This window comes from Phyllobates terribilis, unplaced genomic scaffold, assembly GCF_046119375.1.
Source record: "Phyllobates terribilis strain yellow unplaced genomic scaffold, ASM4611937v1 Scaffold_779__1_contigs__length_684578, whole genome shotgun sequence".
Lineage (NCBI taxonomy): Eukaryota > Metazoa > Chordata > Amphibia > Anura > Dendrobatidae > Phyllobates > Phyllobates terribilis.
The window spans coordinates 522,752-549,666 of record NW_027363539.1 but is presented as its reverse complement, the minus strand read 5'-3'; the positions used below and the strand labels follow the sequence as shown (position 1 = coordinate 549,666).

Below are 26,915 nucleotides of genomic sequence, written 5' to 3'. Positions count from 1 at the left end.
TAAACTGTTGCTTATGGCGGTCTCTGTGAGCTTCTCAGCGACATTCAGCCAGCCAGGTATCCTGCCTGCAGTAGATGGAATGTGGCAATGGAACGCTGGCTGCGCGTGTCATAATAGGCTCTGAGCCTTTATATACCTGTGCACAGCAGCAGCCACCTTCAGTCTGCTGCTGGACAGCCAGCAGCAGCAGCAGCAGGAGAGGTATGTAATCAGGAGCCCTCCTGCTAAGGGTAGACAGCTGCTCGTTCCACCCCACCCCCCGCCTTAATTGGTTCTCCTCCCTTCCAACGGTGTTGAGGCGGGTGGGAACAGCAGGGGGTGAAGGTGCTGTGTTTAAAGAGGTGGAGTTATGCAGATCTAAAACGCGTGGATTGCAGCAGCAGCAAGCCGAAAAGTGCAGGCATGTAAGGGATCTAGAGGTTGACAACATGTCTTCTTAACGGGAGTCCAGGAGCTCATCTCCACAAATGGACTTTTCAGGATCCTTGGGTGGCTCCGTAGTTTGAAACCAATTCTGGTTATCGCTTCTCGGCCTTTTGGCTAAGATCAAGTGTAGTATCTGTTCTTATCAGTTTAATATCTGATACGTCCCCTATCTGGGGACCATATATTAAATGGATTTTTAGAACAGGGAGATGGAAAAAGAGCTTGCTCTGTCCACTCCACGCATTGACCTGGTATTGCAGTATCTCCAGGACCGGTGCACCCCTTCTTTAATGCAGTTTCTAAAATCAGAAAGAATTGAATTCAATGTTTTTTGTTCATTTTGCTTGTTTGTCGGATTTTGGGATGGACTCTTTGGCTTTGCTTTTCTTCTCCTCATTGGATTTTTCATGTTCAAAGTTGCAGAAGCCAGATTACAAGCTCATTTTGGTTCAACTTCAGCAACTGTGCATTGCATTGCCATGTAATGTGATGCAATGCTATCTTTCTAGCTCTCCCTTTTTACTTCCTTTTGGATAAACAGACATATTAGGCAAGCATTTTGGAGCTTTCACCTAAATAACTACAGGTGGTGAGATAAGCTGCACAATATAATTGACCTTTCAGTATATTGTTGCACACACACCATCTATTTAGCAAATGCCCTTGTTATCAACAGCAGCCTTTTAAACTCACCTGAGCTAACAGGTATGTGCGCTGGTTACTCTGCTGCGCTTAAAATTTCTTTTTTGGTTTGCTACAATGCCTTTTCTGAAACGTTGTCTCCATCTGCTGGAACACTGACTTCTTTCATTTAATGCCTGCAGAGTATAAAAGAGAACCCAACCCAAAAAGTTTGGTTGATTAGTCTGTGGCATTCTGTTAAACTGTTGCTTATGGCGGTCTCTGTGAGCTTCTCAGCGACATTCAGCCAGCCAGGTATCCTGCCTGCAGTAGATGGAATGTGGCAATGGAACGCTGGCTGCGCGTGTCATAATAGGCTCTGAGCCTTTATATACCTGTGCACAGCAGCAGCCACCTTCAGTCTGCTGCTGGACAGCCAGCAGCAGCAGCAGCAGGAGAGGTATGTAATCAGGAGCCCTCCTGCTAAGGGTAGACAGCTGCTCGTTCCACCCCACCCCCCGCCTTAATTGGTTCTCCTCCCTTCCAACGGTGTTGAGGCGGGTGGGAACAGCAGGGGGTGAAGGTGCTGTGTTTAAAGAGGTGGAGTTATGCAGATCTAAAACGCGTGGATTGCAGCAGCAGCAAGCCGAAAAGTGCAGGCATGTAAGGGATCTAGAGGTTGACAACATGTCTTCTTAACGGGAGTCCAGGAGCTCATCTCCACAAATGGACTTTTCAGGATCCTTGGGTGGCTCCGTAGTTTGAAACCAATTCTGGTTATCGCTTCTCGGCCTTTTGGCACGATCTGTAGTGGGTTGTGACATTGGGCTGAAGGTTACTGTGGTGGCAGAACCGATTCTTGGCCTTTGGAGATATCCAGTGCTGCTTTTGGGAATCGGTGCTAAAGCTGCAGTGCCTTTTCTTTACGGAGGACGGTGTGTTGGAGGGAGGACGAACTTCGTGGAGGCTGCGATCCGTGTGTGATATTTTCCTTGGTATCTGGAAAAGAAGAGGAAAATCATGGAGACAAGGAGAAACCCTGGAGGAAGGAAGGAGAATCAAGCAAGCAACCCAAATGATTATTTCTCGGAGGAGCATCCGCTGAAGGACACCATCAGGTTCGTGGTTGCTCCTGACCACCGGCAGGTGAAAGATTCTCAATTTATTTTCAATGTTATTTGTAAGCTCTTGAAGATCGACAAGGAGCATCTTTTTTGCTTTCAATCTTTTTTTTCTCGAGGACTTTATGATGTTACGCTTAATAAAGCCTCGCAGTGTGAAAGTGCCTACGCTCTTTATGAAGTAAATAAAGAGAAGGTAGAGCTGGAGGGGGTGAAAGTAATCCCCTCTTTTCAGTTTTCAATGAAAGTACTGACGATTCATTTGTTTAGTCCATTTATTACAGACTCTGAGGTTGAAAGTTACCTATCAATGTATTGTGACAAAATCATCCCTAAGAGACGCGGGGAAACACAGTTTGGAGTGTGGAACGGGAAACGTGTGTATGTGGTATCATTTAGGAAGAACCCGAATGAGGAGGGGGGCGTGTCCAGACCTCCGCCGCAGGTTTATATCAACCATAGCCGCGGTTATTTATTCTTCCCAGGGATGCCACACTACTGCCGTGTGTGTAAAAAATATGGACATCTGGATGCAGAATGTAACAAGTGTTTTAGTTGCATGGGTACTCCTCACCAGATGGATGAGTGCCCTAAAAATAAGAAAAAGGATGTAGAGGAGATGGACACATCGCCTGAAGAACAGCAACAAGAAGCTAAAGACGATGTGGAAGCAGGCATTGCTGCTGAAGAGGAAAAAGGGGAAGAGGAGAAAGAAAGGAGTGAGAAGGAGGAGACAGAAAGAAAGAGAAAAGAGGAAGAGGAGGGACGGGCAATGAAGGAGAAGAAGAAGGAGGAACGGGTTAAAAAATCACAAGAAGAAGAGGAAAGGAAGTTGGAAGAAAGGAAGAGAAAGAAGGAAGAGGAAAAACAGAAGAGGATAGAGGACATAGAAAAAAGGGCCATGGAGATAAAGAAACAGATGGAAAGGAAAAAGAGAGAAGAGCAGAAGAAAGAAGATAAGAAGAAAGAAGATAAGAATGAAAAGAAGAAGATAGAAGAACAGAAGAAAGAAGATCAGAAGAGAGAAGAGAAGAGTCAAATGTTGCAAGAAATTTCTCCACTAAGTAAAGGGAGTAGTTGTGGAGGGGAAAGTGATATTCCAGAAGTAGTGGAGTCCACTCCTACTAATTCCCTGTCGCAGAGCTTACCTTGCGCGCAGGTACAAATGGACTGCACAGAAAAATCTCTAAAAAGAAGTGTGGATAGAAGTGATAATGAAGGAATACCATGTGGTGGGAAAGTAAAGGCATTAGAAGCAACAAGTCTGCTGGGGAGTGTGTCATCTTCGGATGTATCAGATCTGGAGGTAGACCCATCTTCTCCGGCAGTAGAGAATGAGGGCGGAGGGAAGAGCCCTGCACTAAATGTTAGAAGATGATCCGCTCAATGTCCCTGAGTGTTCAGGGGTTTAACGACCTATATAAGAGAACTGCTTTATATGATTTTTTAAATAATGAAAATATTGATTTTATCTTTCTACAAGAATGTAATTTGACAAAAAAAATAAGCTATGAATATTTACAGGGTATATGGAAGGGTAACTTATGCTTTTCTGGTGGGAACGAGTCAAAAAGTGATGGTGTGGGGTTTTTATGCTCTAAAGATTGGGAGATTGTAAATTATGAAGAGATATACCCTGGGAGGATTTTAAGAATTGATGTGCAGAAAAATGGGAAGAAAGTGAGGTGTTTTAATGTGTATGCAAATGCAGAAAAAGCCTTGAGATTACATTTGTTTGAACTGTTGCAGCTGTTTTTACCTGGAGTAGATCCATTAGTTTTAGGTGGGGATTTTAATTGTCATTTAAAAAATGTAAAAGATGGGTCAGCTTCATGTCTTAGAAATATTTTAGCAGCTTTTAATCTTAAAGATACATGGGCATTAGATGGACAAAAAAAGGAGCATGAAGTCACTTGGGTGGGGAGAGGTGTTTCATCCAGAATAGATTATATTTTTATATCTCAAGCCCTAACATGCTCAGGTTTTAAAACGCATTCAACACCTTTTTCAGATCATAAAATAATAGAATGTAGTTTTAAAATAGAATCAGATGTGGATAAAAGACCGTCACACTGGAAATTAAATGTATCCCTACTACAAGACGAGGTGGTTATGGAAGGTTTTAAAAAGCTGTATGAAAAACTGAAGCTAAAAAAAACGTTTTTTAAATCTATTTTTAATTGGTGGGATTTTGTCAAGAAGGAGGTAAAAATATTTTTTATTAAAGAAGGAAAGAAGAAAGCTGCTGCAAAACGTATTTTTTATAATGATCTTAATGCTAAACTGCAATGTTTTTTTCACCTCGAAAATAACGGATGTGATCTGCAGGAGGCGATCCGAACAACAAAAGAAAAGATCCAAAACTGCCTGAAAGAAAAAGGTAAAGAAATTATTTTTAATTCCCGAGTAAAAGTTTTAGACGAGGATGAAAAATGCACAAAATTCTTTTTTAAAAAAATATGTGACAAGAAGGATTATATGAAGGTTTTGGAAGGAGAAACAAGTTTGGAGGGGAAGAAGATGAAAGCAAAAGAATTTTATGATGATTTATTTTCTGTTAAAAACACGGATGTGTCTCTAAAAAAACATTTTTTAGAAGGACTGGAAAAAAATTTTAATGCGGAAGATAAATCTTTTTTAATAGGGAATTTTACTAAAGAGGAAGTTTTTAATACAATTAATACGCTACAAAATAACAAAACGCCGGGAGCAGATGGACTACCTGTTGAATTTTACAAGTGTTTATGGGAGATCATGGGTGAGGATTTTTATGAAGTAATTTTAGAAGCAGAAGCATCTTTTAGTGTCCCAGAGTCGTGGTGGGAGGGTCTTATTGTTTTATTATTTAAGAAAGGAAATAAAGAACTGATTAAAAATTGGAGAGCAATAACCCTTTTAAATACGGACTGTAAGGTATATGCAAAGTTACTAGCAAATAGATTAAAAAAGGTAATCGGCTCAGTAATAGAAGTGGATCAGACGTGTGCAGTGCCAAATCGGAGAATCAGCGACTCATTGATTTTAATCAGGGATGTTTTATGGGATGTTTTAGACAGAAAACAAAAGCTTGCTCTAATTACTTTGGATTTTGAAAAAGCGTACGATAGAGTTGCCCATGATTTTTTATTTGCAGTTTTAGAGAAAATGGGATGCCCGGATGTTTTTAGCAAACGTATTAAATCTCTTTACAAATCATGTTTTAGCAAAATATCTATTAATGGTTTTTTATCTGATAATGTAAAAATAAACTGTGGCGTTAAACAGGGGTGTCCCTTATCCCCTATTCTTTTTATTTGTGCAATTGAACCACTTTTAGCAGCTTTTAGGAGAGATAAGGTAATCAATGGTTTTTTTATTCCCGGGAGTTGCAATGAACAAGTTAAAGTGGTGGCATATATGGATGATGTGACGGTTTTAGTTAAAGACACTAGAAGCATGAACAGAGCCATAAGAACAGTGGATTGGTTTGGGGGCGCATCGGGTTTTAAAATTAACATGGAAAAATCTGGTATTTTAACTGTTGGTGATTTTATTGTAGATTCTGAGTGTAAATTAACAAGAATGAATGAAGTAAAAATTTTAGGTATTTATTTCTCAGAGTCAGGTGGTAATGTAAGAAATTGGGAGTCTCTGCTGGAAAGAGTTAAGAAAAAGATTACTTTCTGGCAGTTGAGAGATCTTACCCTGGAAGGAAAAATTTTAATTATTAGACAGGTTTTACTCCCAATGTTTTTATATGTCTCAACAGTTTTTATCCCCCAAAATAATATCATGAAGAGAGTTATTAAGGTATGTTTTAATTTTTTATGGAGATCCAAGATGGAAAGAGTAAAGAGAGAGGAGATATATAAATCAAAGAAAAAAGGTGGGAAAGGTTTTCCGGATATTAGGTCCTTTTTATATGCAAAGTATGTAGCGAACTGTGTATGCACTTTATTAGGACCAGGCTCTAAGCTAAAGTTGTTTTCTATATATAATTTAGGTTTCTATATTAGAAATTATAAATGGTTGGAGATGTCTCTAAATAGGCCTTATAGGTTTTTACCTCCAGGAAATTATATTGTTTTAGAAAAAATTTTAAGAGATTTTAAACTTAAGATGGTCGAAATAAATGTTCTTAAATGCCATAAAAAAATCCTAAAAATCCTGGAAGAGAGAATAGGTATCAGTCCTGTGGAACTTTTTTCATTCAAAATTGTGGAAAGAATCTGGATGAATGTAAATTATAGTGTGTTATCTAATGAACACAGGGATTTACTCTGGTGTATAGTAAAAGACTGCCTGCCAACCCGTGAGTTCCAACACAGGCGTGGGTTGGTAAGATCTGAAGTGTGCCCAAGATCCAGGTGTGGGAATAGTGAAACACCCATGCACATCTTCTGGAATTGTAATTTTGCACAGACAATATGGAGGAAAGTGTGCAATATAGTGAGAGCTGTGAGTACTGTTAATTTTTTGGATTTTAACAGAGTATTTTATGGGATGGGGATAAGAGAGGAGGATTTTAAAATTGTATGGATTATTATTGCATGTGTGAAGGCGGCATTGTGGAAAGCAAGGAACATTTTAGTGTTTAAACATAAGGAAGTAACAGTCGACCAGTGTATTAAATTATGTCTAAGTTATTTGTACATGTATTTCTGGAGGGACAAAATGACGCTTGGCAAGGTGAAAGCAAATGAGAAATGGAAACAATGTAAATGGAATGAACTTACCTTGTAAGATTTGATTTTTTGAAAACCTGTGGAAAAACAAAAAAAGAAGAACAAAAACAAACAAAAAAAAATAGCCAAAACTATATAATTTTTAAAAAAAAAAAAAAAAAAAGAGGGAAAAAATAAATAAATATATATATATAAAAGAAAAAGAAAATAAAAGATTTGGAGAAGTATTAAAATTGGTAGAATGCACGATGATGGATTTGAGTCTTCTTATCTTTTTGTTGATTCCAAGACTTTGTAATCTGAGTGTAAAAAAAAAAAAAAAAAAAAAAAAAAAAAATCTTTTGAAAAGGCAGTTTTTTCCTTGGGCTGCCCTAGTAAATTGATGCATATTACACACTGGTTTGGTGCACTTGTTAGTACGCCAGGTGGCTCATAGAGTTATCTGATGGAAAACATGGCCCTCCAGGATTGAAGTCACTAGGCTGGGTAAGTGTGAGGGCTTTGGAGCAATGTGCCCCAGGAGTAGGCGCCCTGGTGGGAGTACAAGCTTACTGGGACTGGGAACCCCAGAAAGACTTGGCTTCGTAGCACGCCGCACCTTTGCCAATCATACTTTCTGAGCAACCCCCCCTATTCCTGGCCTCCGGGCTAGGAAGGGGAATTTTTATAAACCCGGTCGGAGGTCCGGTCAGCTTTGGGCTGAGAAACCAACACAGGCTCCAGCTCCACTAGGGTGGCAGCCTAGATGGAAGCTGGGAGCACGAAAACGGCTCTTCTCCGGCTTCGGCTAGGGAGAGCATCGGAGATCCCTGACCCTCGCTGTGGCCTTCTGGCTCGGAGGGATGGGGATGGTTTATTGGGGACCCTCTCCTCCGGGAAGGGTCCACATGAATCCTCGCTTCGTGCGCTGTTTTGGTGTGACTTCGGTCACATTTTTCAGTGCCTTGGATGCAGCTTCAATCAAAAAAAAATCTGTTCTTATCAGTTTAATATCTGATACGTCCCCTATCTGGGGACCATATATTAAATGGATTTTTAGAACAGGGAGATGGAAAAAGAGCTTGCTCTGTCCACTCCACGCATTGACCTGGTATTGCAGTATCTCCAGGACCGGTGCACCCCTTCTTTAATGCAGTTTCTAAAATCAGAAAGAATTGAATTCAATGTTTTTTGCTCATTTTGCTTGTTTGTCGGATTTTGGGATGGACTCTTTGGCTTTGCTTTTCTTCTCCTCATTGGATTTTTCATGTTCAAAGTTGCAGAAGCCAGATTACAAGCTCATTTTGGTTCAACTTCAGCAACTGTGCATTGCATTGCCATGTAATGTGATGCAATGCTATCTTTCTAGCTCTCCCTTTTTACTTCCTTTTGGATAAACAGACATATTAGGCAAGCATTTTGGAGCTTTCACCTAAATAACTACAGGTGGTGAGATAAGCTGCACAATATAATTGACCTTTCAGTATATTGTTGCACACACACCATCTATTTAGCAAATGCCCTTGTTATCAACAGCAGCCTTTTAAACTCACCTGAGCTAACAGGTATGTGCGCTGGTTACTCTGCTGCGCTTAAAATTTCTTTTTTGGTTTGCTACAATGCCTTTTCTGAAACGTTGTCTCCTTCTGCTGGAACACTGACTTCTTTCATTTAATGCCTGCAGACTATAAAAGAGAACCCAACCCAAAAAGTTTGGTTGATTAGTCTGTGGCATTCTGTTAAACTGTTGCTTATGGCGGTCTCTGTGAGCTTCTCAGCGACATTCAGCCAGCCAGGTATCCTGCCTGCAGTAGATGGAATGTGGCAATGGAACGCTGGCTGCGCATGTCATAATAGGCTCTGAGCCTTTATATACCTGTGCACAGCAGCAGCCACCTTCAGTCTGCTGCTGGACAGCCAGCAGCAGCAGCAGCAGGAGAGGTATGTAATCAGGAGCCCTCCTGCTAAGGGTAGACAGCTGCTCGTTCCACCCCACCCCCCGCCTTAATTGGTTCTCCTCCCTTCCAACGGTGTTGAGGCGGGTGGGAACGGCAGGGGGTGAAGGTGCTGTGTTTAAAGAGGTGGAGTTATGCAGATCTAAAACGCGTGGATTGCAGCAGCAGCAAGCCGAAAAGTGCAGGCATGTAAGGGATCTAGAGGTTGACAACATGTCTTCTTAACGGGAGTCCAGGAGCTCATCTCCACAAATGGACTTTTCAGGATCCTTGGGTGGCTCCGTAGTTTGAAACCAATTCTGGTTATCGCTTCTCGGCCTTTTGGCTAAGATCAAGTGTAGTAACTGTTCTTATCAGTTTAATATCTGATACGTCCCCTATCTGGGGACCATATATTAAATGGATTTTTAGAACAGGGAGATGGAAAAAGAGCTTGCTCTGTCCACTCCACGCATTGACCTGGTATTGCAGTATCTCCAGGACCGGTGCACCCCTTCTTTAATGCAGTTTCTAAAATCAGAAAGAATTGAATTCAATGTTTTTTGTTCATTTTGCTTGTTTGTCGGATTTTGGGATGGACTCTTTGGCTTTGCTTTTCTTCTCCTCATTGGATTTTTCATGTTCAAAGTTGCAGAAGCCAGATTACAAGCTCATTTTGGTTCAACTTCAGCAACTGTGCATTGCATTGCCATGTAATGTGATGCAATGCTATCTTTCTAGCTCTCCCTTTTTACTTCCTTTTGGATAAACAGACATATTAGGCAAGCATTTTGGAGCTTTCACCTAAATAACTACAGGTGGTGAGATAAGCTGCACAATATAATTGACCTTTCAGTATATTGTTGCACACACACCATCTATTTAGCAAATGCCCTTGTTATCAACAGCAGCCTTTTAAACTCACCTGAGCTAACAGGTATGTGCGCTGGTTACTCTGCTGCGCTTAAAATTTCTTTTTTGGTTTGCTACAATGCCTTTTCTGAAACGTTGTCTCCTTCTGCTGGAACACTGACTTCTTTCATTTAATGCCTGCAGACTATAAAAGAGAACCCAACCCAAAAAGTTTGGTTGATTAGTCTGTGGCATTCTGTTAAACTGTTGCTTATGGCGGTCTCTGTGAGCTTCTCAGCGACATTCAGCCAGCCAGGTATCCTGCCTGCAGTAGATGGAATGTGGCAATGGAACGCTGGCTGCGCGTGTCATAATAGGCTCTGAGCCTTTATATACCTGTGCACAGCAGCAGCCACCTTCAGTCTGCTGCTGGACAGCCAGCAGCAGCAGCAGGAGAGGTATGTAATCAGGAGCCCTCCTGCTAAGGGTAGACAGCTGCTCGTTCCACCCCACCCCCCGCCTTAATTGGTTCTCCTCCCTTCCAACGGTGTTGAGGCGGGTGGGAACAGCAGGGGGTGAAGGTGCTGTGTTTAAAGAGGTGGAGTTATGCAGATCTAAAACGCGTGGATTGCAGCAGCAGCAAGCCGAAAAGTGCAGGCATGTAAGGGATCTAGAGGTTGACAACATGTCTTCTTAACAGGAGTCCAGGAGCTCATCTCCACAAATGGACTTTTCAGGATCCTTGGGTGGCTCCGTAGTTTGAAACCAATTCTGGTTATCGCTTCTCGGCCTTTTGGCTAAGATCAAGTGTAGTATCTGTTCTTATCAGTTTAATATCTGATACGTCCCCTATCTGGGGACCATATATTAAATGGATTTTTAGAACAGGGAGATGGAAAAAGAGCTTGCTCTGTCCACTGCACGCATTGACCTGGTATTGCAGTATCTCCAGGACCGGTGCACCCCTTCTTTAATGCAGTTTCTAAAATCAGAAAGAATTGAATTCAATGTTTTTTGTTCATTTTGCTTGTTTGTCGGATTTTGGGATGGACTCTTTGGCTTTGCTTTTCTTCTCCTCATTGGATTTTTCATGTTCAAAGTTGCAGAAGCCAGATTACAAGCTCATTTTGGTTCAACTTCAGCAACTGTGCATTGCATTGCCATGTAATGTGATGCAATGCTATCTTTCTAGCTCTCCCTTTTTACTTCCTTTTGGATAAACAGACATATTAGGCAAGCATTTTGGAGCTTTCACCTAAATAACTACAGGTGGTGAGATAAGCTGCACAATATAATTGACCTTTCAGTATATTGTTGCACACACACCATCTATTTAGCAAATGCCCTTGTTATCAACAGCAGCCTTTTAAACTCACCTGAGCTAACAGGTATGTGCGCTGGTTACTCTGCTGCGCTTAAAATTTCTTTTTTGGTTTGCTACAATGCCTTTTCTGAAACGTTGTCTCCTTCTGCTGGAACACTGACTTCTTTCATTTAATGCCTGCAGACTATAAAAGAGAACCCAACCCAAAAAGTTTGGTTGATTAGTCTGTGGCATTCTGTTAAACTGTTGCTTATGGCGGTCTCTGTGAGCTTCTCAGCGACATTCAGCCAGCCAGGTATCCTGCCTGCAGTAGATGGAATGTGGCAATGGAACGCTGGCTGCGCGTGTCATAATAGGCTCTGAGCCTTTATATACCTGTGCACAGCAGCAGCCACCTTCAGTCTGCTGCTGGACAGCCAGCAGCAGCAGCAGCAGGAGAGGTATGTAATCAGGAGCCCTCCTGCTAAGGGTAGACAGCTGCTCGTTCCACCCCACCCCCCGCCTTAATTGGTTCTCCTCCCTTCCAACGGTGTTGAGGCGGGTGGGAACAGCAGGGGGTGAAGGTGCTGTGTTTAAAGAGGTGGAGTTATGCAGATCTAAAACGCGTGGATTGCAGCAGCAGCAAGCCGAAAAGTGCAGGCATGTAAGGGATCTAGAGGTTGACAACATGTCTTCTTAACGGGAGTCCAGGAGCTCATCTCCACAAATGGACTTTTCAGGATCCTTGGGTGGCTCCGTAGTTTGAAACCAATTCTGGTTATCGCTTCTCGGCCTTTTGGCTAAGATCAAGTGTAGTATCTGTTCTTATCAGTTTAATATCTGATACGTCCCCTATCTGGGGACCATATATTAAATGGATTTTTAGAACAGGGAGATGGAAAAAGAGCTTGCTCTGTCCACTCCACGCATTGACCTGGTATTGCAGTATCTCCAGGACCGGTGCACCCCTTCTTTAATGCAGTTTCTAAAATCAGAAAGAATTGAATTCAATGTTTTTTGTTCATTTTGCTTGTTTGTCGGATTTTGGGATGGACTCTTTGGCTTTGCTTTTCTTCTCCTCATTGGATTTTTCATGTTCAAAGTTGCAGAAGCCAGATTACAAGCTCATTTTGGTTCAACTTCAGCAACTGTGCATTGCATTGCCATGTAATGTGATGCAATGCTATCTTTCTAGCTCTCCCTTTTTACTTCCTTTTGGATAAACAGACATATTAGGCAAGCATTTTGGAGCTTTCACCTAAATAACTACAGGTGGTGAGATAAGCTGCACAATATAATTGACCTTTCAGTATATTGTTGCACACACACCATCTATTTAGCAAATGCCCTTGTTATCAACAGCAGCCTTTTAAACTCACCTGAGCTAACAGGTATGTGCGCTGGTTACTCTGCTGCGCTTAAAATTTCTTTTTTGGTTTGCTACAATGCCTTTTCTGAAACGTTGTCTCCTTCTGCTGGAACACTGACTTCTTTCATTTAATGCCTGCAGACTATAAAAGAGAACCCAACCCAAAAAGTTTGGTTGATTAGTCTGTGGCATTCTGTTAAACTGTTGCTTATGGCGGTCTCTGTGAGCTTCTCAGCGACATTCAGCCAGCCAGGTATCCTGCCTGCAGTAGATGGAATGTGGCAATGGAACGCTGGCTGCGCGTGTCATAATAGGCTCTGAGCCTTTATATACCTGTGCACAGCAGCAGCCACCTTCAGTCTGCTGCTGGACAGCCAGCAGCAGCAGCAGCAGGAGAGGTATGTAATCAGGAGCCCTCCTGCTAAGGGTAGACAGCTGCTCGTTCCACCCCACCCCCCGCCTTAATTGGTTCTCCTCCCTTCCAACGGTGTTGAGGCGGGTGGGAACAGCAGGGGGTGAAGGTGCTGTGTTTAAAGAGGTGGAGTTATGCAGATCTAAAACGCGTGGATTGCAGCAGCAGCAAGCCGAAAAGTGCAGGCATGTAAGGGATCTAGAGGTTGACAACATGTCTTCTTAACGGGAGTCCAGGAGCTCATCTCCACAAATGGACTTTTCAGGATCCTTGGGTGGCTCCGTAGTTTGAAACCAATTCTGGTTATCGCTTCTCGGCCTTTTGGCTAAGATCAAGTGTAGTATCTGTTCTTATCAGTTTAATATCTGATACGTCCCCTATCTGGGGACCATATATTAAATGGATTTTTAGAACAGGGAGATGGAAAAAGAGCTTGCTCTGTCCACTGCACGCATTGACCTGGTATTGCAGTATCTCCAGGACCGGTGCACCCCTTCTTTAATGCAGTTTCTAAAATCAGAAAGAATTGAATTCAATGTTTTTTGTTCATTTTGCTTGTTTGTCGGATTTTGGGATGGACTCTTTGGCTTTGCTTTTCTTCTCCTCATTGGATTTTTCATGTTCAAAGTTGCAGAAGCCAGATTACAAGCTCATTTTGGTTCAACTTCAGCAACTGTGCATTGCATTGCCATGTAATGTGATGCAATGCTATCTTTCTAGCTCTCCCTTTTTACTTCCTTTTGGATAAACAGACATATTAGGCAAGCATTTTGGAGCTTTCACCTAAATAACTACAGGTGGTGAGATAAGCTGCACAATATAATTGACCTTTCAGTATATTGTTGCACACACACCATCTATTTAGCAAATGCCCTTGTTATCAACAGCAGCCTTTTAAACTCACCTGAGCTAACAGGTATGTGCGCTGGTTACTCTGCTGCGCTTAAAATTTCTTTTTTGGTTTGCTACAATGCCTTTTCTGAAACGTTGTCTCCTTCTGCTGGAACACTGACTTCTTTCATTTAATGCCTGCAGACTATAAAAGAGAACCCAACCCAAAAAGTTTGGTTGATTAGTCTGTGGCATTCTGTTAAACTGTTGCTTATGGCGGTCTCTGTGAGCTTCTCAGCGACATTCAGCCAGCCAGGTATCCTGCCTGCAGTAGATGGAATGTGGCAATGGAACGCTGGCTGCGTGTGTCATAATAGGCTCTGAGCCTTTATAAACCTGTGCACAGCAGCAGCCACCTTCAGTCTGCTGCTGGACAGCCAGCAGCAGCAGCAGCAGGAGAGGTATGTAATCAGGAGCCCTCCTGCTAAGGGTAGACAGCTGCTCGTTCCACCCCACCCCCCGCCTTAATTGGTTCTCCTCCCTTCCAACGGTGTTGAGGCGGGTGGGAACAGCAGGGGGTGAAGGTGCTGTGTTTAAAGAGGTGGAGTTATGCAGATCTAAAACGCGTGGATTGCAGCAGCAGCAAGCCGAAAAGTGCAGGCATGTAAGGGATCTAGAGGTTGACAACATGTCTTCTTAACGGGAGTCCAGGAGCTCATCTCCACAAATGGACTTTTCAGGATCCTTGGGTGGCTCCGTAGTTTGAAACCAATTCTGGTTATCGCTTCTCGGCCTTTTGGCTAAGATCAAGTGTAGTATCTGTTCTTATCAGTTTAATATCTGATACGTCCCCTATCTGCGGACCATATATTAAATGGATTTTTAGAACAGGGAGATGGAAAAAGAGCTTGCTCTGTCCACTGCACGCATTGACCTGGTATTGCAGTATCTCCAGGACCGGTGCACCCCTTCTTTAATGCAGTTTCTAAAATCAGAAAGAATTGAATTCAATGTTTTTTGTTCATTTTGCTTGTTTGTCGGATTTTGGGATGGACTCTTTGGCTTTGCTTTTCTTCTCCTCATTGGATTTTTCATGTTCAAAGTTGCAGAAGCCAGATTACAAGCTCATTTTGGTTCAACTTCAGCAACTGTGCATTGCATTGCCATGTAATGTGATGCAATGCTATCTTTCTAGCTCTCCCTTTTTACTTCCTTTTGGATAAACAGACATATTAGGCAAGCATTTTGGAGCTTTCACCTAAATAACTACAGGTGGTGAGATAAGCTGCACAATATAATTGACCTTTCAGTATATTGTTGCACACACACCATCTATTTAGCAAATGCCCTTGTTATCAACAGCAGCCTTTTAAACTCACCTGAGCTAACAGGTATGTGCGCTGGTTACTCTGCTGCGCTTAAAATTTCTTTTTTGGTTTGCTACAATGCCTTTTCTGAAACGTTGTCTCCTTCTGCTGGAACACTGACTTCTTTCATTTAATGCCTGCAGACTATAAAAGAGAACCCAACCCAAAAAGTTTGGTTGATTAGTCTGTGGCATTCTGTTAAACTGTTGCTTATGGCGGTCTCTGTGAGCTTCTCAGCGACATTCAGCCAGCCAGGTATCCTGCCTGCAGTAGATGGAATGTGGCAATGGAACGCTGGCTGCGCGTGTCATAATAGGCTCTGAGCCTTTATATACCTGTACACAGCAGCAGCCACCTTCAGTCTGCTGCTGGACAGCCAGCAGCAGCAGCAGCAGGAGAGGTATGTAATCAGGAGCCCTCCTGCTAAGGGTAGACAGCTGCTCGTTCCACCCCACCCCCCCGCCTTAATTGGTTCTCCTCCCTTCCAACGGTGTTGAGGCGGGTGGGAACAGCAGGGGGTGAAGGTGCTGTGTTTAAAGAGGTGGAGTTATGCAGATCTAAAACGCGTGGATTGCAGCAGCAGCAAGCCGAAAAGTGCAGGCATGTAAGGGATCTAGAGGTTGACAACATGTCTTCTTAACGGGAGTCCAGGAGCTCATCTCCACAAATGGACTTTTCAGGATCCTTGGGTGGCTCCGTAGTTTGAAACCAATTCTGGTTATCGCTTCTCGGCCTTTTGGCTAAGATCAAGTGTAGTATCTGTTCTTATCAGTTTAATATCTGATACGTCCCCTATCTGGGGACCATATATTAAATGGATTTTTAGAACAGGGAGATGGAAAAAGAGCTTGCTCTGTCCACTCCACGCATTGACCTGGTATTGCAGTATCTCCAGGACCGGTGCACCCCTTCTTTAATGCAGTTTCTAAAATCAGAAAGAATTGAATTCAATGTTTTTTGTTCATTTTGCTTGTTTGTCGGATTTTGGGATGGACTCTTTGGCTTTGCTTTTCTTCTCCTCATTGGATTTTTCATGTTCAAAGTTGCAGAAGCCAGATTACAAGCTCATTTTGGTTCAACTTCAGCAACTGTGCATTGCATTGCCATGTAATGTGATGCAATGCTATCTTTCTAGCTCTCCCTTTTTACTTCCTTTTGGATAAACAGACATATTAGGCAAGCATTTTGGAGCTTTCACCTAAATAACTACAGGTGGTGAGATAAGCTGCACAATATAATTGACCTTTCAGTATATTGTTGCACACACACCATCTATTTAGCAAATGCCCTTGTTATCAACAGCAGCCTTTTAAACTCACCTGAGCTAACAGGTATGTGCGCTGGTTACTCTGCTGCGCTTAAAATTTCTTTTTTGGTTTGCTACAATGCCTTTTCTGAAACGTTGTCTCCTTCTGCTGGAACACTGACTTCTTTCATTTAATGCCTGCAGACTATAAAAGAGAACCCAACCCAAAAAGTTTGGTTGATTAGTCTGTGGCATTCTGTTAAACTGTTGCTTATGGCGGTCTCTGTGAGCTTCTCAGCGACATTCAGCCAGCCAGGTATCCTGCCTGCAGTAGATGGAATGTGGCAATGGAACGCTGGCTGCGCGTGTCATAATAGGCTCTGAGCCTTTATATACCTGTGCACAGCAGCAGCCACCTTCAGTCTGCTGCTGGACAGCCAGCAGCAGCAGCAGCAGGAGAGGTATGTAATCAGGAGCCCTCCTGCTAAGGGTAGACAGCTGCTCGTTCCACCCCACCCCCCGCCTTAATTGGTTCTCCTCCCTTCCAACAGTGTTGAGGCGGGTGGGAACAGCAGGGGGTGAAGGTGCTGTGTTTAAAGAGGTGGAGTTATGCAGATCTAAAACGCGTGGATTGCAGCAGCAGCAAGCCGAAAAGTGCAGGCATGTAAGGGATCTAGAGGTTGACAACATGTCTTCTTAACGGGATTCCAGGAGCTCATCTCCACAAATGGACTTTTCAGGATCCTTGGGTGGCTCCGTAGTTTGAAACCAATTCTGGTTATCGCTTCTCGGCCTTTTGGCTAAGATCAAGTGTAGTATCTGTTCTTATCAGTTTAATATCTGATACGTCCCCTATCTGGGGACCATATATTAAATGGATTTTTAGAACAGGGAGATGGAAAAAGAGCTTGCTCTGTCCACTCCACACATTGACCTGGTATTGCAGTATCTCCAGGACCGGTGCACCCCTTCTTTAATGCAGTTTCTAAAATCAGAAAGAATTGAATTCAATGTTTTTTGTTCATTTTGCTTGTTTGTCGGATTTTGGGATGGACTCTTTGGCTTTGCTTTTCTTCTCCTCATTGGATTTTTCATGTTCAAAGTTGCAGAAGCCAGATTACAAGCTCATTTTGGTTCAACTTCAGCAACTGTGCATTGCATTGCCATGTAATGTGATGCAATGCTATCTTTCTAGCTCTCCCTTTTTACTTCCTTTTGGATAAACAGACATATTAGGCAAGCATTTTGGAGCTTTCACCTAAATAACTACAGGTGGTGAGATAAGCTGCACAATATAATTGACCTTTCAGTATATTGTTGCACACACACCATCTATTTAGCAAATGCCCTTGTTATCAACAGCAGCCTTTTAAACTCACCTGAGCTAACAGGTATGTGCGCTGGTTACTCTGCTGCGCTTAAAATTTCTTTTTTGGTTTGCTACAATGCCTTTTCTGAAACGTTGTCTCCTTCTGCTGGAACACTGACTTCTTTCATTTAATGCCTGCAGACTATAAAAGAGAACCCAACCCAAAAAGTTTGGTTGATTAGTCTGTGGCATTCTGTTAAACTGTTGCTTATGGCGGTATCTGTGAGCTTCTCAGCGACATTCAGCCAGCCAGGTATCCTGCCTGCAGTAGATGGAATGTGGCAATGGAACGCTGGCTGCGCGTGTCATAATAGGCTCTGAGCCTTTATATACCTGTGCACAGCAGCAGCCACCTTCAGTCTGCTGCTGGACAGCCAGCAGCAGCAGCAGCAGGAGAGGTATGTAATCAGGAGCCCTCCTGCTAAGGGTAGACAGCTGCTCGTTCCACCCCACCCCCCCGCCTTAATTGGTTCTCCTCCCTTCCAACGGTGTTGAGGCGGGTGGGAACAGCAGGGGGTGAAGGTGCTGTGTTTAAAGAGGTGGAGTTATGCAGATCTAAAACGCGTGGATTGCAGCAGCAGCAAGCCGAAAAGTGCAGGCATGTAAGGGATCTAGAGGTTGACAACATGTCTTCTTAACGGGAGTCCAGGAGCTCATCTCCACAAATGGACTTTTCAGGATCCTTGGGTGGCTCCGTAGTTTGAAACCAATTCTGGTTATCGCTTCTCGGCCTTTTGGCTAAGATCAAGTGTAGTATCTGTTCTTATCAGTTTAATATCTGATACGTCCCCTATCTGGGGACCATATATTAAATGGATTTTTAGAACAGGGAGATGGAAAAAGAGCTTGCTCTGTCCACTCCACGCATTGACCTGGTATTGCAGTATCTCCAGGACCGGTGCACCCCTTCTTTAATGCAGTTTCTAAAATCAGAAAGAATTGAATTCAATGTTTTTTGTTCATTTTGCTTGTTTGTCGGATTTTGGGATGGACTCTTTGGCTTTGCTTTTCTTCTCCTCATTGGATTTTTCATGTTCAAAGTTGCAGAAGCCAGATTACAAGCTCATTTTGGTTCAACTTCAGCAACTGTGCATTGCATTGCCATGTAATGTGATGCAATGCTATCTTTCTAGCTCTCCCTTTTTACTTCCTTTTGGATAAACAGACATATTAGGCAAGCATTTTGGAGCTTTCACCTAAATAACTACAGGTGGTGAGATAAGCTGCACAATATAATTGACCTTTCAGTATATTGTTGCACACACACCATCTATTTAGCAAATGCCCTTGTTATCAACAGCAGCCTTTTAAACTCACCTGAGCTAACAGGTATGTGCGCTGGTTACTCTGCTGCGCTTAAAATTTCTTTTTTGGTTTGCTACAATGCCTTTTCTGAAACGTTGTCTCCTTCTGCTGGAACACTGACTTCTTTCATTTAATGCCTGCAGACTATAAAAGAGAACCCAACCCAAAAAGTTTGGTTGATTAGTCTGTGGCATTCTGTTAAACTGTTGCTTATGGCGGTATCTGTGAGCTTCTCAGCGACATTCAGCCAGCCAGGTATCCTGCCTGCAGTAGATGGAATGTGGCAATGGAACGCTGGCTGCGCGTGTCATAATAGGCTCTGAGCCTTTATATACCTGTGCACAGCAGCAGCCACCTTCAGTCTGCTGCTGGACAGCCAGCAGCAGCAGCAGCAGGAGAGGTATGTAATCAGGAGCCCTCCTGCTAAGGGTAGACAGCTGCTCGTTCCACCCCACCCCCCCGCCTTAATTGGTTCTCCTCCCTTCCAACGGTGTTGAGGCGGGTGGGAACAGCAGGGGGTGAAGGTGCTGTGTTTAAAGAGGTGGAGTTATGCAGATCTAAAACGCGTGGATTGCAGCAGCAGCAAGCCGAAAAGTGCAGGCATGTAAGGGATCTAGAGGTTGACAACATGTCTTCTTAACGGGAGTCCAGGAGCTCATCTCCACAAATGGACTTTTCAGGATCCTTGGGTGGCTCCGTAGTTTGAAACCAATTCTGGTTATCGCTTCTCGGCCTTTTGGCTAAGATCAAGTGTAGTATCTGTTCTTATCAGTTTAATATCTGATACGTCCCCTATCTGGGGACCATATATTAAATGGATTTTTAGAACAGGGAGATGGAAAAAGAGCTTGCTCTGTCCACTCCACGCATTGACCTGGTATTGCAGTATCTCCAGGACCGGTGCACCCCTTCTTTAATGCAGTTTCTAAAATCAGAAAGAATTGAATTCAATGTTTTTTGTTCATTTTGCTTGTTTGTCGGATTTTGGGATGGACTCTTTGGCTTTGCTTTTCTTCTCCTCATTGGATTTTTCATGTTCAAAGTTGCAGAAGCCAGATTACAAGCTCATTTTGGTTCAACTTCAGCAACTGTGCATTGCATTGCCATGTAATGTGATGCAATGCTATCTTTCTAGCTCTCCCTTTTTACTTCCTTTTGGATAAACAGACATATTAGGCAAGCATTTTGGAGCTTTCACCTAAATAACTACAGGTGGTGAGATAAGCTGCACAATATAATTGACCTTTCAGTATATTGTTGCACACACACCATCTATTTAGCAAATGCCCTTGTTATCAACAGCAGCCTTTTAAACTCACCTGAGCTAACAGGTATGTGCGCTGGTTACTCTGCTGCGCTTAAAATTTCTTTTTTGGTTTGCTACAATGCCTTTTCTGAAACGTTGTCTCCTTCTGCTGGAACACTGACTTCTTTCATTTAATGCCTGCAGACTATAAAAGAGAACCCAACCCAAAAAGTTTGGTTGATTAGTCTGTGGCATTCTGTTAAACTGTTGCTTATGGCGGTCTCTGTGAGCTTCTCAGCAACATTCAGCCAGCCAGGTATCCTGCCTGCAGTAGATGGAATGTGGCAATGGAACGCTGGCTGCGCGTGTCATAATAGGCTCTGAGCCTTTATATACCTGTGCACAGCAGCAGCCACCTTCAGTCTGCTGCTGGACAGCCAGCAGCAGCAGCAGCAGGAGAGGTATGTAATCAGGAGCCCTCCTGCTAAGGGTAGACAGCTGCTCGTTCCACCCCACCCCCCGCCTTAATTGGTTCTCCTCCCTTCCAACGGTGTTGAGGCGGGTGGGAACAGCAGGGGGTGAAGGTGCTGTGTTTAAAGAGGTGGAGTTATGCAGATCTAAAACGCGTGGATTGCAGCAGCAGCAAGCCGAAAAGTGCAGGCATGTAAGGGATCTAGAGGTTGACAACATGTCTTCTTAACGGGAGTCCAGGAGCTCATCTCCACAAATGGACTTTTCAGGATCCTTGGGTGGCTCCGTAGTTTGAAACCAATTCTGGTTATCGCTTCTCGGCCTTTTGGCTAAGATCAAGTGTAGTATCTGTTCTTATCAGTTTAATATCTGATACGTCCCCTATCTGGGGACCATATATTAAATGGATTTTTAGAACAGGGAGATGGAAAAAGAGCTTGCTCTGTCCACTCCACGCATTGACCTGGTATTGCAGTATCTCCAGGACCGGTGCACCCCTTCTTTAATGCAGTTTCTAAAATCAGAAAGAATTGAATTCAATGTTTTTTGTTCATTTTGCTTGTTTGTCGGATTTTGGGATGGACTCTTTGGCTTTGCTTTTCTTCTCCTCATTGGATTTTTCATGTTCAAAGTTGCAGAAGCCAGATTACAAGCTCATTTTGGTTCAACTTCAGCAACTGTGCATTGCATTGCCATGTAATGTGATGCAATGCTATCTTTCTAGCTCTCCCTTTTTACTTCCTTTTGGATAAACAGACATATTAGGCAAGCATTTTGGAGCTTTCACCTAAATAACTACAGGTGGTGAGATAAGCTGCACAATATAATTGACCTTTCAGTATATTGTTGCACACACACCATCTATTTAGCAAATGCCCTTGTTATCAACAGCAGCCTTTTAAACTCACCTGAGCTAACAGGTATGTGCGCTGGTTACTCTGCTGCGCTTAAAATTTCTTTTTTGGTTTGCTACAATGCCTTTTCTGAAACGTTGTCTCCTTCTGCTGGAACACTGACTTCTTTCATTTAATGCCTGCAGACTATAAAAGAGAACCCAACCCAAAAAGTTTGGTTGATTAGTCTGTGGCATTCTGTTAAACTGTTGCTTATGGCGGTCTCTGTGAGCTTCTCAGCGACATTCAGCCAGCCAGGTATCCTGCCTGCAGTAGATGGAATGTGGCAATGGAACGCTGGCTGCGCGTGTCATAATAGGCTCTGAGCCTTTATATACCTGTGCACAGCAGCAGCCACCTTCAGTCTGCTGCTGGACAGCCAGCAGCAGCAGCAGCAGGAGAGGTATGTAATCAGGAGCCCTCCTGCTAAGGGTAGACAGCTGCTCGTTCCACCCCACCCCCCGCCTTAATTGGTTCTCCTCCCTTCCAACGGTGTTGAGGCGGGTGGGAACAGCAGGGGGTGAAGGTGCTGTGTTTAAAGAGGTGGAGTTATGCAGATCTAAAACGCGTGGATTGCAGCAGCAGCAAGCCGAAAAGTGCAGGCATGTAAGGGATCTAGAGGTTGACAACATGTCTTCTTAACGGGAGTCCAGGAGCTCATCTCCACAAATGGACTTTTCAGGATCCTTGGGTGGCTCCGTAGTTTGAAACCAATTCTGGTTATCGCTTCTCGGCCTTTTGGCTAAGATCAAGTGTAGTATCTGTTCTTATCAGTTTAATATCTGATACGTCCCCTATCTGGGGACCATATATTAAATGGATTTTTAGAACAGGGAGATGGAAAAAGAGCTTGCTCTGTCCACTCCACGCATTGACCTGGTATTGCAGTATCTCCAGGACCGGTGCACCCCTTCTTTAATGCAGTTTCTAAAATCAGAAAGAATTGAATTCAATGTTTTTTGTTCATTTTGCTTGTTTGTCAGATTTTGGGATGGACTCTTTGGCTTTGCTTTTCTTCTCCTCATTGGATTTTTCATGTTCAAAGTTGCAGAAGCCAGATTACAAGCTCATTTTGGTTCAACTTCAGCAACTGTGCATTGCATTGCCATGTAATGTGATGCAATGCTATCTTTCTAGCTCTCCCTTTTTACTTCCTTTTGGATAAACAGACATATTAGGCAAGCATTTTGGAGCTTTCACCTAAATAACTACAGGTGGTGAGATAAGCTGCACAATATAATTGACCTTTCAGTATATTGTTGCACACACACCATCTATTTAGCAAATGCCCTTGTTATCAACAGCAGCCTTTTAAACTCACCTGAGCTAACAGGTATGTGCGCTGGTTACTCTGCTGCGCTTAAAATTTCTTTTTTGGTTTGCTACAATGCCTTTTTCTGAAACGTTGTCTCCTTCTGCTGGAACACTGACTTCTTTCATTTAATGCCTGCAGACTATAAAAGAGAACCCAACCCAAAAAGTTTGGTTGATTAGTCTGTGGCATTCTGTTAAACTGTTGCTTATGGCGGTCTCTGTGAGCTTCTCAGCGACATTCAGCCAGCCAGGTATCCTGCCTGCAGTAGATGGAATGTGGCAATGGAACGCTGGCTGCGCGTGTCATAATAGGCTCTGAGCCTTTATATACCTGTGCACAGCAGCAGCCACCTTCAGTCTGCTGCTGGACAGCCAGCAGCAGCAGCAGCAGGAGAGGTATGTAATCAGGAGCCCTCCTGCTAAGGGTAGACAGCTGCTCGTTCCACCCCACCCCCCGCCTTAATTGGTTCTCCTCCTTTCCAACGGTGTTGAGGCGGGTGGGAACAGCAGGGGGTGAAGGTGCTGTGTTTAAAGAGGTGGAGTTATGCAGATCTAAAACGCGTGGATTGCAGCAGCAGCAAGCCGAAAAGTGCAGGCATGTAAGGGATCTAGAGGTTGACAACATGTCTTCTTAACGGGAGTCCAGGAGCTCATCTCCACAAATGGACTTTTCAGGATCCTTGGGTGGCTCCGTAGTTTGAAACCAATTCTGGTTATCGCTTCTCGGCCTTTTGGCTAAGATCAAGTGTAGTATCTGTTCTTATCAGTTTAATATCTGATACGTCCCCTATCTGGGGACCATATATTAAATGGATTTTTAGAACAGGGAGATGGAAAAAGAGCTTGCTCTGTCCACTCCACGCATTGACCTGGTATTGCAGTAACTCCAGGACCGGTGCACCCCTTCTTTAATGCAGTTTCTAAAATCAGAAAGAATTGAATTCAATGTTTTTTGTTCATTTTGCTTGTTTGTCGGATTTTGGGATGGACTCTTTGGCTTTGCTTTTCTTCTCCTCATTGGATTTTTCATGTTCAAAGTTGCAGAAGCCAGATTACAAGCTCATTTTGGTTCAACTTCAGCAACTGTGCATTGCATTGCCATGTAATGTGATGCAATGCTATCTTTCTAGCTCTCCCTTTTTACTTCCTTTTGGATAAACAGACATATTAGGCAAGCATTTTGGAGCTTTCACCTAAATAACTACAGGTGGTGAGATAAGCTGCACAATATAATTGACCTTTCAGTATATTGTTGCACACACACCATCTATTTAGCAAATGCCCTTGTTATCAACAGCAGCCTTTTAAACTCACCTGAGCTAACAGGTATGTGTGCTGGTTACTCTGCTGCGCTTAAAATTTCTTTTTTGGTTTGCTACAATGCCTTTTCTGAAACGTTGTCTCCTTCTGCTGGAACACTGACTTCTTTCATTTAATGCCTGCAGACTATAAAAGAGAACCCAACCCAAAAAGTTTGGTTGATTAGTCTGTGGCATTCTGTTAAACTGTTGCTTATGGCGGTCTCTGTGAGCTTCTCAGTGACATTCAGCCAGCCAGGTATCCTGCCTGCAGTAGATGGAATGTGGCAATGGAACGCTGGCTGCGCGTGTCATAATAGGCTCTGAGCCTTTATATACCTGTGCACAGCAGCAGCCACCTTCAGTCTGCTGCTGGACAGCCAGCAGCAGCAGCAGCAGGAGAGGTATGTAATCAGGAGCCCTCCTGCTAAGGGTAGACAGCTGCTCGTTCCACCCCACCCCCCGCCTTAATTGGTTCTCCTCCCTTCCAACGGTGTTGAGGCGGGTGGGAACAGCAGGGGGTGAAGGTGCTGTGTTTAAAGAGGTGGAGTTATGCAGATCTAAAACGCGTGGATTGCAGCAGCAGCAAGCCGAAAAGTGCAGGCATGTAAGGGATCTAGAGGTTGACAACATGTCTTCTTAACGGGAGTCCAGGAGCTCATCTCCACAAATGGACTTTTCAGGATCCTTGGGTGGCTCCGTAGTTTGAAACCAATTCTGGTTATCGCTTCTCGGCCTTTTGGCTAAGATCAAGTGCAGTGATCTAGCGGTTTCTGCCTTGGTCTTGGCTGGGAGGCGCTTGGGGTACCCGGCTTCTTGGCCTGGGGGGATCGCTACACTTATCGGTGGAGCTAAACCCCCCTGCTGCTATTAGGGAGTCGGATTAGTCCCTGGGCAACGAGAGGCGATCACCTTGTCACCACACATAGCTGTGGGGGGCAACTGTCGCCACACATAGCTGTGGTGGCAACATTTGGAGGATTAAAAGGAAAAAACGGAAGGAAAACGGATCGTTGAGATGGAGTTTTGGAAAAAGAAGAGATGCTTACGTTTTTTTGTGAAACGGGAGACGGAAGAAACTTTTTTGGAAGAAAAATGGATTCTGGAAATTTTGAGGAAATATGAAGTTTTGGAGAAGGATATCTACTGTATGCAAGAAATAAAGCAAGGTAAAGTTTGTGATGTGACTCTAGTTTCTGAGGAAAAGTGCATTCATTTTTTCAAAGGCTGGAGTGAAGAGGATTCTGGGAAAATTGGAGTAAGTGGATCATTCATGGGGAAACCGAAGAGTGTGATAATTTACATGGACAATCCGTTTGTGGAAATAGAGGAGATAATGGTTTTTTTGGAATCTAAATGTAAGATGGTAAAGTTTCAGAAATTATACAGGAACAAAGTTGGTATTTGGAACGGAAAGAGACGTTTTTTGGTGTGGACAACAGGAGAAGAAAATTTGCATAATGGGAGGATTATGGTAAACGGGAGTTCTGGGTATTGTTACATGGAAAGCAGCAAAGGAACTTTTGAAAAGAACTTTGGAGGACAAAAGGAAGATATTGGTGATAAAATGAAGAAGGAAGTTGATGCCATAATTATAGAGGAGAATAAGCAGGGAAAAGAAGTTGAAAGTTTAAAGGTGAAATTGAAGAAAAAGGTAACGGTACAGGAAAATTGTGGATCAAGGAAAGTATCTGGTGAAAAGAAAGAAGTAAAAGAGGAAAAGGGTAAAGTGTTGGAGAAGGTGGTGACTTTCAGAGATGATGAGGAAGAGTATGATAGGGAACAGATGCGGTTAGAGCATGAGGAGGAAGAAAAGAAGTTAAGGGGTTTTGTTGGGAGGAAAGTAAAAGAGAAAAAGGGGATATTTAGTTTGGGAAACCGGGTGAAGTAATGTCAGTGGTGATTTGTTTGGAAACTGTTGAAACTGCAAAGGAATTGTTATGTTTAACTTTATATATATTAATTCAAATGAAAAAATATAAATATAATATCTAAACACGATGATGGAACTAAAATCTTGAGTTTGGTGATATACGATTTAAGATTATAAAACTTAATTTCTGAGTGTTTGGAAAAAAAAAAGAAAAAAAAAAAAAAAAAAATCTGTTCTTATCAGTTTAATATCTGATACGTCCCCTATCTGGGGACCATATATTAAATGGATTTTTAGAACAGGGAGATGGAAAAAGAGCTTGCTCTGTCCACTCCACGCATTGACCTGGTATTGCAGTAACTCCAGGACCGGTGCACCCCTTCTTTAATGCAGTTTCTAAAATCAGAAAGAATTGAATTCAATGTTTTTTGTTCATTTTGCTTGTTTGTCGGATTTTGGGATGGACTCTTTGGCTTTGCTTTTCTTCTCCTCATTGGATTTTAAATGTTCAAAGTTGCAGAAGCCAGATTACAAGCTCATTTTGGTTCAACTTCAGCAACTGTGCATTGCATTGCCATGTAATGTGATGCAATGCTATCTTTCTAGCTCTCCCTTTTTACTTCCTTTTGGATAAACAGACATATTAGGCAAGCATTTTGGAGCTTTCACCTAAATAACTACAGGTGGTGAGATAAGCTGCACAATATAATTGACCTTTCAGTATATTGTTGCACACACACCATCTATTTAGCAAATGCCCTTGTTATCAACAGCAGCCTTTTAAACTCACCTGAGCTAACAGGTATGTGTGCTGGTTACTCTGCTGCGCTTAAAATTTCTTTTTTGGTTTGCTACAATGCCTTTTCTGAAACGTTGTCTCCTTCTGCTGGAACACTGACTTCTTTCATTTAATGCCTGCAGACTATAAAAGAGAACCCAACCCAAAAAGTTTGGTTGATTAGTCTGTGGCATTCTGTTAAACTGTTGCTTATGGCGGTCTCTGTGAGCTTCTCAGCGACAT

General features: G+C 43.0%; 14 non-coding genes and 1 pseudogene across 14 annotated transcripts; all 15 read left to right on the top strand.

The window, feature by feature from the left end:
* Positions 1-520: 520 nt before the first annotated feature.
* On the top strand, positions 521-711 carry LOC141239739 (U2 spliceosomal RNA). The gene has a single exon (XR_012305091.1). It is a non-coding gene; the product is annotated as a U2 spliceosomal RNA (small nuclear RNA).
* A 7,060-nt stretch (positions 712-7,771) lies between these two features.
* On the top strand, positions 7,772-7,956 carry LOC141239897 (U2 spliceosomal RNA). The gene has a single exon (XR_012305244.1). It is a non-coding gene; the product is annotated as a U2 spliceosomal RNA (small nuclear RNA).
* Positions 7,957-9,071: 1,115 nt separating this feature from the next.
* Positions 9,072-9,262, top strand: LOC141239853 (U2 spliceosomal RNA). Its single transcript, XR_012305200.1, has one exon. It is a non-coding gene; the product is annotated as a U2 spliceosomal RNA (small nuclear RNA).
* Positions 9,263-10,374: 1,112 nt separating this feature from the next.
* Positions 10,375-10,565, top strand: LOC141239877 (U2 spliceosomal RNA). The gene has a single exon (XR_012305224.1). It is a non-coding gene; the product is annotated as a U2 spliceosomal RNA (small nuclear RNA).
* A 1,115-nt stretch (positions 10,566-11,680) lies between these two features.
* Positions 11,681-11,871, top strand: LOC141239738 (U2 spliceosomal RNA). Its single transcript, XR_012305090.1, has one exon. It is a non-coding gene; the product is annotated as a U2 spliceosomal RNA (small nuclear RNA).
* A 1,115-nt stretch (positions 11,872-12,986) lies between these two features.
* Positions 12,987-13,177, top strand: LOC141239876 (U2 spliceosomal RNA). Its single transcript, XR_012305223.1, has one exon. It is a non-coding gene; the product is annotated as a U2 spliceosomal RNA (small nuclear RNA).
* A 1,115-nt stretch (positions 13,178-14,292) lies between these two features.
* Positions 14,293-14,483, top strand: LOC141239891 (U2 spliceosomal RNA). The gene has a single exon (XR_012305238.1). It is a non-coding gene; the product is annotated as a U2 spliceosomal RNA (small nuclear RNA).
* Positions 14,484-15,599: 1,116 nt separating this feature from the next.
* Positions 15,600-15,790, top strand: LOC141239737 (U2 spliceosomal RNA). Its single transcript, XR_012305089.1, has one exon. It is a non-coding gene; the product is annotated as a U2 spliceosomal RNA (small nuclear RNA).
* A 1,115-nt stretch (positions 15,791-16,905) lies between these two features.
* Positions 16,906-17,096, top strand: LOC141239860 (U2 spliceosomal RNA). The gene has a single exon (XR_012305207.1). It is a non-coding gene; the product is annotated as a U2 spliceosomal RNA (small nuclear RNA).
* Positions 17,097-18,212: 1,116 nt separating this feature from the next.
* On the top strand, positions 18,213-18,403 carry LOC141239736 (U2 spliceosomal RNA). Its single transcript, XR_012305088.1, has one exon. It is a non-coding gene; the product is annotated as a U2 spliceosomal RNA (small nuclear RNA).
* Positions 18,404-19,519: 1,116 nt separating this feature from the next.
* LOC141239734 (U2 spliceosomal RNA) lies at positions 19,520-19,710 on the top strand. The gene has a single exon (XR_012305086.1). It is a non-coding gene; the product is annotated as a U2 spliceosomal RNA (small nuclear RNA).
* Positions 19,711-20,825: 1,115 nt separating this feature from the next.
* On the top strand, positions 20,826-21,016 carry LOC141239733 (U2 spliceosomal RNA). The gene has a single exon (XR_012305085.1). It is a non-coding gene; the product is annotated as a U2 spliceosomal RNA (small nuclear RNA).
* A 1,115-nt stretch (positions 21,017-22,131) lies between these two features.
* LOC141239732 (U2 spliceosomal RNA) lies at positions 22,132-22,322 on the top strand. Its single transcript, XR_012305084.1, has one exon. It is a non-coding gene; the product is annotated as a U2 spliceosomal RNA (small nuclear RNA).
* Positions 22,323-23,438: 1,116 nt separating this feature from the next.
* LOC141239832 (U2 spliceosomal RNA) lies at positions 23,439-23,629 on the top strand. Its single transcript, XR_012305180.1, has one exon. It is a non-coding gene; the product is annotated as a U2 spliceosomal RNA (small nuclear RNA).
* Positions 23,630-26,074: 2,445 nt separating this feature from the next.
* Positions 26,075-26,276, top strand: LOC141239934 (U2 spliceosomal RNA; annotated as a pseudogene).
* The last annotated feature ends 639 nt before the right edge of the window (positions 26,277-26,915 follow it).